At 42.2% G+C, this 10,051-nt stretch overlaps 1 non-coding gene across 1 annotated transcript; it reads right to left on the bottom strand.

Moving 5' to 3' along the window:
* Positions 1–9,524: 9,524 nt before the first annotated feature.
* TRNAG-UCC (transfer RNA glycine (anticodon UCC)) lies at positions 9,525–9,597 on the bottom strand. The gene has a single exon. It is a non-coding gene; the product is annotated as a tRNA-Gly (tRNA).
* Between the last annotated feature and the right edge of the window lie 454 nt (positions 9,598–10,051).

Raw genomic sequence — 10,051 nt, forward strand, 5'->3', positions numbered from 1 at the left:
AAGAAAACCCCAAACCTTTTAAGCCTAATTTGGGGACCATATTGTTGGCACCAGGAGAGATTTTCCACAAATCCCTGCGGTGAAAGGCAAGCAAAAGGGGGTTTTAAGTATTTCAAATCATCAAAAGAAAAAAGGAAAAGGAGTGAGCATGTTTCATGTGTGCTCTTTGGTCCAAAGTCCGGAATGAGTCCCTAACGTCCGATTTTGGCCTGTTTTGGGAGCTCAATATCCTGGAAAGGGTTTTTTTGGCAAAGATGAAGATATAAAGCATCACTTTACCCTTTTTCTTGCTCAGAGAATAACATGGGCATAAATATGGAAAAAAAAAACCCTAAAGAATTTTGGTTCATTCTATTTGTTATTGCTTTACTATAAATCAGTATTAAAAGTCTCAGAATGAAGTTTGCTGTGTTCTGAGAATTACATAGCCAGGAAAATGAGTAGTGACATTTTTATGCTATTCACATTGACAAATTAAAAAATAAAGCATTGTATAGGAAAAAACTTTATTTTCACAACTTCAAATTGGCTTTAAAAATACAAGTGAGAGAAACGCAAAGCCAAAAAATGTAAACATTAGCAAGCTCCCACTGTCTAGAAATAACTACGGTGAAGACTAATAAACGCTTTTCAAAAAATCTCTCCATGTATATACGTTTCAAGACAGTCTTTATTAGCTTTTTTAATTTTAATTTGTTATTTTATTTTTGGCTGTGCTGGCTCTCTGTTGCCACACTTGGGCTTTTTCTAGTTGTGGCAAGTGGGGGCTACTCTAGTTGGAGCGCTCTGGCTTCTCACTGCGGTGGCATCTCTTGTTGCAAGGAGATACAACCAGTCAGTCCTAAAGGAAATCAGCCCTGAATATTCATTGGAAGGACTGATGCTGAAGCTGAAGCTCCAAAACTTTGACCACCTGACGCGAAGAACTGATTCATTTGAAAAGACCCTGATGCTGGGAAAGAGTAAAGGCAGGAGGAGAGGGGGATGAGAGAGGATGAAACGGTTAGATGGCATCACCGACTCGATGGACATGAGTTTGAGCAAGCTCCGGGAATTGGTGATGAACAGGGAAGCCTGGCGTGCTGCAGTCCATGGGGTCCCAAAGAATCATACATGACTGAGCGAGCAACTGAACTGACTAAAATGTCAGAAATCAACACTTGTTATCTTTGAGTGCTTGTTTCTTCAGGCAAACCTTAAGACCTAGTAAAGTATTAACAAAATGATCAGATGAATTCATATACATAAAAGTATACTTTGTAAAATATGGGCTGAAAGGCGATACATTGCTCTTCTTGTTCACCTGCAGGCAACACTGACTGGTCGGCCATGTCACACACCCATGTTCCAAGGCATTCATTCAGTAAACTTTGGTTGAATGTCTAGTATCCTTGCAGAACTGAGCTAATCATTTTAGAGATGATAAATAAGTGACCAGGACTTTTGCCTGCCTTCCACGAAGGTATTGTCTGGTTAGGGAGGCAAAAAGGAAATATTCAAAGTCAAATTAAAATTCATTTAATTAATTCAACAAATATGTCTTGAGCAATTATTATGTGGGGAATATATAAGAATCTGGGAATATAGCAATGAACATGATGTGGTCCCTGCCTTCATGAACCTTGCACTCTAGTAAGGCAAGCATATAAGTTCAGACAGTTAAATGCTGTGCAGAGAAAGAAAGCAAGCTAAAAAGCTAGTGACTGTGTGCTATTTTTAGATGGGCTAATCAGGGAAGACTGCTCTGAGGAAGTGATATTTGAGCAGGGACTTAAGTTAGGGAGTGGACCATGACCATCTAGGGAATGATCCGTCAAGTAGAGGGAATAGCAAGTGCAAAGGCCCTGAGGCAGGAATATACTTTGTGTGCAGGATGATAAGGCAATGCAATTGGGTTGAATATGTATGGAATCATAAAGTGTCTCTTCTGGAAGTTTCCTCAAAACCATCTGGTCTAAAGTAAACCAGTAGAGAATTTATTTTTGGCTGCACTGGGTCTTTGTTGCTGTGCACAAACTTTCTCTAGTTGTGGCTAGCAGGAGCTACTCTTCTGCATGGGATTCTCATTGCAGTGGCTTCTCATTGCAGAGTACAAGCTCTAGGCACATGGGCTTCAGTAGTTGCAGCACATGGGCTCAGTAGTTACAGTGCATGGACTTAGTTGCTCGGAGTTGTGTGAAATCTTCCCAGACCAGGGATTGAACCAGTGTTTTCTTCATTGGTAGGTGGATTCCTATCCACTGTACCCAGGGAATTTTAAAATACATAAAAATGTATTCACTTTCCCCAACAAATCTGCAATGTTTTGTCACAAAGTAATCTACTACTGCAAGCAAAGAGAAAGACTACACCAATTTCAATAATAAATTTTGATTACTCAACCTTTTCATTTTGCTATTTAGAACAATTACATTCTTTAAAACCACCTTCATTAAATTGATGAGCCAAAAAATACAGCTATCAAAACCCCAGACATTTTCCTGCATAATGTAATGTCCTATTCATTCTCAGTATTCATGTTCTTTGTTGTTGTTTAGTTGTTCTTAGAGGGGAAAATATTGAGTTGATGATCTCAACTTGTAAGATTTATAGAAACACCAAGATTGTGCAGAGTGAAAATTGAATAGAGAAATGAGAAGCAAGTTACCCAAGAATCAAGCAAATTTAAATATGATTTTGCTGATTTATTAGCTTGAATAAAACAGAAGGGGAATTGCACATACATATACTACTACACGGTATTATAAATAATTGTCATTATAATTAAATCTTAGACAGTGTGATTACATTACTCCACTCCAGAGTTCACAAAACCATGAATAATAGTCACATAGTTATAGTTATTAGTATCTTCTGTGTTTAGGAAATGAAGCATTTGCTCCAGGTATTAATAACCTGGAGCTTAGGCACCATTTACAACTTTCCCTTTTTTGCATGGAGTATACACCATTGTACCATGTTTGTTTCCTCTCTTGTGAGTACAAAGAGGATTCCAAGTAGGGAATTAAATTTCAATGAGACTTCAACATAACAGGCAATGTGAAAGGCTGTATCTCGTTCTGCACAGTGAAAATTTCTTCATTCCTAACTTGCAGGGAAAAAATGGCTCAAATTGTGTGCATTCTGGAATTTTTGGAGTGAAAGTGTCTGTGTGTGTATGTGTGTGTGTACAGTACACACGTGTGTTTAAAATCTTTATACTATAATTCCTATACCATAAAATTCACTCTATTTATTTTGGCTGCACTGGGTCTTCATTGCTGTGTTCAGGCTTTCTCTACTTGCGGCAAGCGGGGGCTACTGTCTAGTTGCCGTGAGCAGGCTTCTCACTGCAGTGGCTTCTCTTGCACAGGCTCTAGGGTGCACAGGTGTAGTTTGGGCTCACAGGCTCTAGAGAATAGGCTCAGTATTTGTGGCACACAGCCTTAGTTGCCTTGAGACATGGGGAATCTTAATTCCTGGACCAGGGATCAACTCATGTCCCCTGCATTGCAAGGCGAATTCTTAACCACTGAACCACCGGGGGATGTCCTGACTCATCTTAAGTGTACAATTTAATGACTTTTACTAAATTTATAAAGCTGTGCAGCCATCACCACAATTCAATTTTGGATTATTTCCAACTCTAAAAGGATCTCTAGGGCCTATTTGTAACCAGTCCCTTTTCCCAGCCCCAGGCAACTACTAATCTACTTTCTATCCCTATTGATTTGCCTTGATAATCTCTGTTCTGAGCGGTGTTTTCATATAATATGACCATGGTAGCTGCTAAAGCCCCAACAGAGTTGCTTGCCCAGCCTAAGGGGCCATGAGAGAAAAAAAATAGAGAATACGGCCAGAAGGAGTGCATTTCTCCCATAATCCTTGATCTATCTGTAAAAAGTCCATACATTTTTCAAATTTAAGTTTCCACAAGGCTATTGAGGCAACTCCTTCTACCGTCTTTCTGTTTGTAAGGGAAGTAGCATCCTTGGTCTCGAGTGGGCAAAGCATATGCTGGCGGTCCCTGGGCAACCACTCTCTGGAGAGAAAGCCCAGAAACTCAGTCAGAATCCAACATTCACATAACTCTGCATTTTACCATCTCTTTTTATAACTCATCACTGCAGGGCAGTGTGTGGATGAGGGAGAAGACCCCAGGAAAGGCAGTCTTGCCTAAGAAGGTGTTCACCCACGTTTACTTTTGTCACCTATCATCGAACAGCTCAAGCAGAGAAATTCCATTTCTAAAGACAAAGATTCTTACTAAAAATTAAAGGCTCACCCTAGAACAGGGGTCCTCAACCTCCGGGATCTAATGCCTGATGATCTGAGGTGGAACCGATGTAATGATAATAGAAATTAAGTGCACAATAAATGTGATGTGCTTGAAACCATCCCTCAATGCCATTCATCGAAAAATTGTCTTCCAAGAAACCAGTCCCTGGGGTCAAAAAGACTGGGGACTGCTGCTCTAGAACGTTCTCTCGCTAGGACCTACATACGTTGAAATGTAGTTCAGAATTTCTCCTTGAAAAATAGTTATTTAGTACAATGGCTAATTTTAGGTATCAACTTGACTGACCATGGAATGCCCAAGATTAAAAGCATTATTGCTGGGTGTGCCCATGAGGATGATTTTGGATGAGGTGAGCAATCATTTGATTTGAATCAGTGGTCTCAGTAAAGTAGATTACACTTCCCAATGTGGGTGAGCCTTGGGGACTTCCCTGCTGGTCCAGTGGTTAAGACTCCGAACTCCCAGTGCAGGGGGCGCTGGCTTGATCCCTGCCCAGGAAACTAGATCCCACATGCCGCAACTAAGAGTTCACATGCCGCAACTAAACATCCCACAGGTCTCAGTGAAGATCGAAGACCTGCATGCCACAACTAATGCTTGTGCAGCCAAATAAATAATAAAAATAAAATAACAATGTGGGTGGGCCTTATCTTATGGGTACAGGGTCTCAATAGGACAAAAGGCAGATGAAGGACGAATTGACCCCTTTTTGCATGCCTTGCTGATTCAGCTGAGATATCTCATCTGTCTCATGATTTCCAGCCTGGACTAGGATTTATATCATTAGCATCCCTGGTTCTCAGCTATTCAGACTTGAACTGAATGAGACCACTGATTTTCCTGGGTCTGCAGCTTGCCAACAGGCAATCAAGAGACTTCTAAGCCTTCACAGTTGTATGAGTCAATTCCTCATAATAAATCTCCATATAAATCTCTATATCTGGGTATATATTACATAAATATGTAATTAATCCAAATAGACAATAGATATATATCCTCCTGGTTCTGTTTCCCTGGACAACCCTGACTATTACAGGTTACTGGTGCTAAGAAGTGGGGGTACTGCTCTAACAAATACTTAAAGATATGGAAGCAGCTTTAGAACTGGGAAAAGGGTAGAGACTGGGGAATTTGGAGGCAATTCCTAGAAAAGCTTACACTGCCATGAACAGCCCTTTAAAGGTAACTCCTTTTTTTTTTTTTTTCCCTGCTATGCGACTTTTGGGATCTTAGTTCTCGGGCCAGAGATTGAACCTGAGCCCTTGGCAATGAAAGCATGGGATCCTACTGGACCCCCAGGGAATATCCCCTTCCTTAAAAAAATTATTTTTCAATTTTTAAATTATTCAGTTCAGTTCAGTTACTCAGTCGTGTCCAACTCTCTGCGACCCCATAGACTGCAGCACACCAGGCTTCCCTGTACATCACCAACTCCTGGAGCTTGCTCAAACTCATGTCCATCGAGTCGGTGACGCCATCCAACCATCTCATCCTCTGTCATCCCCTTCTCCTCCTGCCTTCAATCTTTCCAAGCATCAGGGTCTTTTCCAATGAGTCAGTTCTTCACATCAGGTAGCCAAGGTTTTGGAGCTTCAGTATCAGTCCTTCCAATGAATATTCAGGACTGATTTCTTTTAGGACTGACTGGTTTGATTTCCTTGCTGTCCAAGGGACTCTCAAGAGCCTTCTCCAACATCACAGTTCAAAAGTATCAATTCTTCAGTGCTCAGCTTTCTTTATGGTCTAACTCTCCCATCCATACACGACTGCTGAAAAAAAACATAGCTTTGACTAGACAGACCTTTGTCAGCAAAGTAGAGTCTCCACTTTTTAATATGCTGTCTAGGTTGGTCATAGCGTTTCTTCCAAGGAGCAAGCTTCTTTAGTTTCATGGCTGCAGTCACCATCTGCAGTGATTTTGGAGCCCAAGAAGCCTGCCACTGTTTCCATTGTTTCCCCATCTATTTCCCATGAAGTGATGGGACTGGATGCCATGATCTTAGTTTTTTGAATGCTGAGTTTTAAGCCAGGTTTTTCACTCTCCTCTTTCACTCTCATCAAGAGGCTCTTTAGTTCCTCTTCGCTTTCTGCCATAAAGGTGGTATCATCTGCATATCTGAAGTCATTAATATTTCTCCCTGCAATCTTGATTCCAGCTTGTGCTTCATCCAGTCTGGCATTTTGCATGATGTACTCTGCATGGAAGTTAAATAAGCAGGGCAACAATATACAGCCTTGACATACTCCTTCCCCAATTTGGAACTAGTCAGTTGTTCCATGTCCGGTTCTAACTGTTGCTTCTTCACCTGCATACAGATTTCTCAGGAGGCAGGTAAGGTGGTCTGATATTCCCATATCTTTAAGAGTTTTCTACAGTTTGTTGTGATCCATACAGTCAAAGGCTTTGGCGTAATCAATAAAGCAGAAGTAGATGTTTTTCTGAAATCCTCTTGCTTTTTCGATGATCCAATGGATGTTGGCAATTTGATCTCTTTAAATTATTAGTTTGTGTATTTATGTTTGGCTGCACTGGGTCTTCGAAACAGGCTTTCTCTAGTTGCAGCCAGCTGGGGTACTCTCGAGCTGTGGTATGTGGGCTTCTCATTGCTGTGGCTTCTCATGTTGCAGAGCACAGGCTCTGGAATCTTCCCAGACCAGGGATGGAACCTAGGTACCCTGCATTGGCAGGTGGATTCTTAACCACTGGACCTCCAGGGAGGTCTGGAAATTCCCCTTTTTAAAGGTAATTCTGAAGAGAGGTCAAAGAAAAGAAATCTGTAGAGAAAGTCTCAGTCTTCTTTGGGGATTCCTAAGCAGAATGTTGGTAGAAATATGGGTGGTAAAGACCATTCTGGTGACGTCTCAGATAGAAATGAAGAGCATATTACTGGAAACCGGAGGAAAGGCAATCCTTGTAAGAAGTGGCAAAGAACTTGGCTGAGTTGTGATGTGTGTTTCAGTGTTTTGTGGAAGATAGAACTTGCAACCAATGAAATGGGATATTTAACTGAAGTGATTTCTAAAAAAAGTGTCGAAGGTACGGCTTGGCTCCTCCCAGCGGCTTATAGTAAAATTCAAGCAGAGAGAAATGACTTAAAGACAGATTGTTAAGCAAAAAGGAAGTCGAACTTAATGATGTGGAAAATTCTCAGCCTGTCCATATTGCAAAAAAACCAAATGAGAACACTAAGGATATGGCCAAGTGACCATATGGGGCACTGGGAAATGAGTAGGGGTGTGAACCACAGGAGGAATCAGCCATCCCAGGAGGAAAACTACCAGTCTGAACTGAAGAAGAAGGAAATAGGAAGGAATGAAGGAAGGCTGTCAGACTTCATGAATTTTACAGGACGAAACCACAGGCCTAGTTGGTAAGATCGTGTGCTATTCTTTAAGGCAAGGGAAGAGTGGGGTTGCCCTGGTGGTCCAGGGGTTAAGACTCTGTGCTCCCAATGCAGGGGTCCCAGGTTCAATCCCTGATCAGGAAATGAGATCCCACACATCACAACTAAGAATTCACATGCTGCAACTCAAGATCCTCCACCCTGCAATGAAGGTAGAAGATCCTGTGTGCTGCAACTAAGACCTGGCACAGCCAAATACATAAATTAATTAATTAAAATATTTTTTTTTAAAGACAAGTGAAGAGTGACCCCAAAGGCAATTCAGAGATCATCAGGGCTGCCTCCTTGGTTTCAGGAAAGATAACCATTGCCTTGCTTCCAACAGATCAGACAGCCTCTGCCCAGAGCCAGAGGGGAAGGGCTGCCCAGAGCTGTAGGGATGGGGCTTCCGAGGGCTCTGGAGGCAGTGGAGGTTGAACCACTGCCCCAGTGGGTCAAAAATGTGGGGTTTCTGCCCCAGTGGGCCTGAAGGGGAGAGCATGGAGCTGAAGAGGGTTATGATGGAGCCTTAAGATCTCATGGAGCTTTCCTTGCTGGATTCTGGACTTGCTTGGAAGCCATCATCCCTGCCTTCTTCCTGATTCCTCTCTTTTAGAATGGGAATGTCTGTTCCTATGCTTGTCACATCTTTATGTGTTAGAAGCACATAATTTGTTTGGTTTCACAGGTTTCACTGCTGGAAAGGAATTAACCTCAGGACGAATCATATCTCAAGTTCCACCCATACCTGATTTGGATGCTATTCAGAAGAGACTTTGGACTTCAGACTTTAGAGTTGATGTTGAATGAGTTTAATACCTTTTGAGACTTGGGGATGGAATGAATGTATTTTATTTGTGAGAAAGACATGAATGTTGGGGACCCAGGAGCAGAATATTATGGGGTGAAAGTTTATGTCCTCCCCAAATATACACATTGAAACCCAACTACTTGATGTAATGGTATAGGACTGGGGGGTATGGGGTGGGTATAAGATTGTTGTTTTTGTTCTGTCACTCAGTCATGTCCAGTTCTTTGTGACCCCATGGACTGCAGCATACCAGTCTTTCCTGTCCTTCAGCATCTCCCGGAGCTTGCTCAAACCCATGTCCATTGAGTCAGTGATGCCATCCAACCATCTAGTCCTCTGTTGTCCCCTTCTCCTCCTGCCTTCAATCTTTTCCAGCATCAGGGTCTTTTCTAATGAGTCGGCTCTTCACATCAGATGGCCAAGGTGTTGGATATAAGATTAGATGACATCATAAAGATGGAGTCCTCATGAATGGAATTGGTGCCCTTATAAGCATCATGAGAGAACTAGCTTCCTCTCTGCTCTCCAGCAGAGGAGAATACACCAAGAAACTGGCAGTCTGCAACCTGGAAGAGGATCCTCACCAGAACCTGACCATGCTAGAACCCCAACCCCAGGCTCCCAGGCTCCAGAACTGCAGGAGATACATTCCTGTTGTTTATAACCTACCTTAAGATTTTCTGTGGTATTCTGCAATAGCAGCCTGGACTAAGACACTTCTTCATGAAAAAAGTTTCCAAAGCCCCTGTGGAGAATCCAGTTTTATTATTGCTCTTGTTCTGACTTTGAGACTCACCTTCTGCTTTATGCCTGTCAGACAAGTATGGTCTTACCTGCAACACAAATGTTCCTATTACCTTCAGATAACCTCCTGATCTGCCCTATTTTACTTCCACACATTGGAGGTCACATTGCAAGCACAATGAACACATTGCAAGACCATTCACTTCCCTCTCCTTCCACTCTATTCTTTATTTTTTCATTCATTTGTTTATATATTCATTCATTCATTTGGCTGCACTGGGCCTAAGTTGAGGCATGTGGGATCTAGTTCCCTGACCAGGGATCGAACCTGGGACCCCTGAGTTGGAAGCACAGAGTCTTAGCCTCTGGACCACCAGGGAAGTCCCTCCTCCCATCCTATTCTGCTGACCCTGGGCCACCAACACTCCTTGCCTAGGCCACCACAATACCTTTCCAATTGTCATCTCAAAGCATCCACACTTTAACTTCACAATCCAACGTGTCACAGCAACCAGAGCGAACTTTAAAAGTACGAAGTTGACTATATTCTTCTCCTTCAAGTGTATAATAAAATCAGTTCTAGATTTTTTTTCTTCCAAAACCCCTTCCTCCCACTGTCTTCTGTGTCTCAGTAAATGGTGATGCCATTCTTCAAGCGGCTCAGGCCCAAATCCTTGCCATCACTTGTAACTTCTCTCTTTTCTTCCCACTGCAAGCACATCCATTCTACCCTTAGGGGTGCAGGCTCCACCTCAAACTAGAGCCACCTACTTTCCAGGAAACACACCAGGGCCACTTCGATCCAAACCACCATTGTTCCTGCCAAGATGATTA

This window comes from Giraffa tippelskirchi, chromosome 7 (genome assembly GCF_054371585.1).
Source record: "Giraffa tippelskirchi isolate mGirTip1 chromosome 7, T2T-mGirTip1v1.2.pri, whole genome shotgun sequence".
Taxonomy (NCBI): Eukaryota; Metazoa; Chordata; class Mammalia; order Artiodactyla; family Giraffidae; genus Giraffa; species Giraffa tippelskirchi.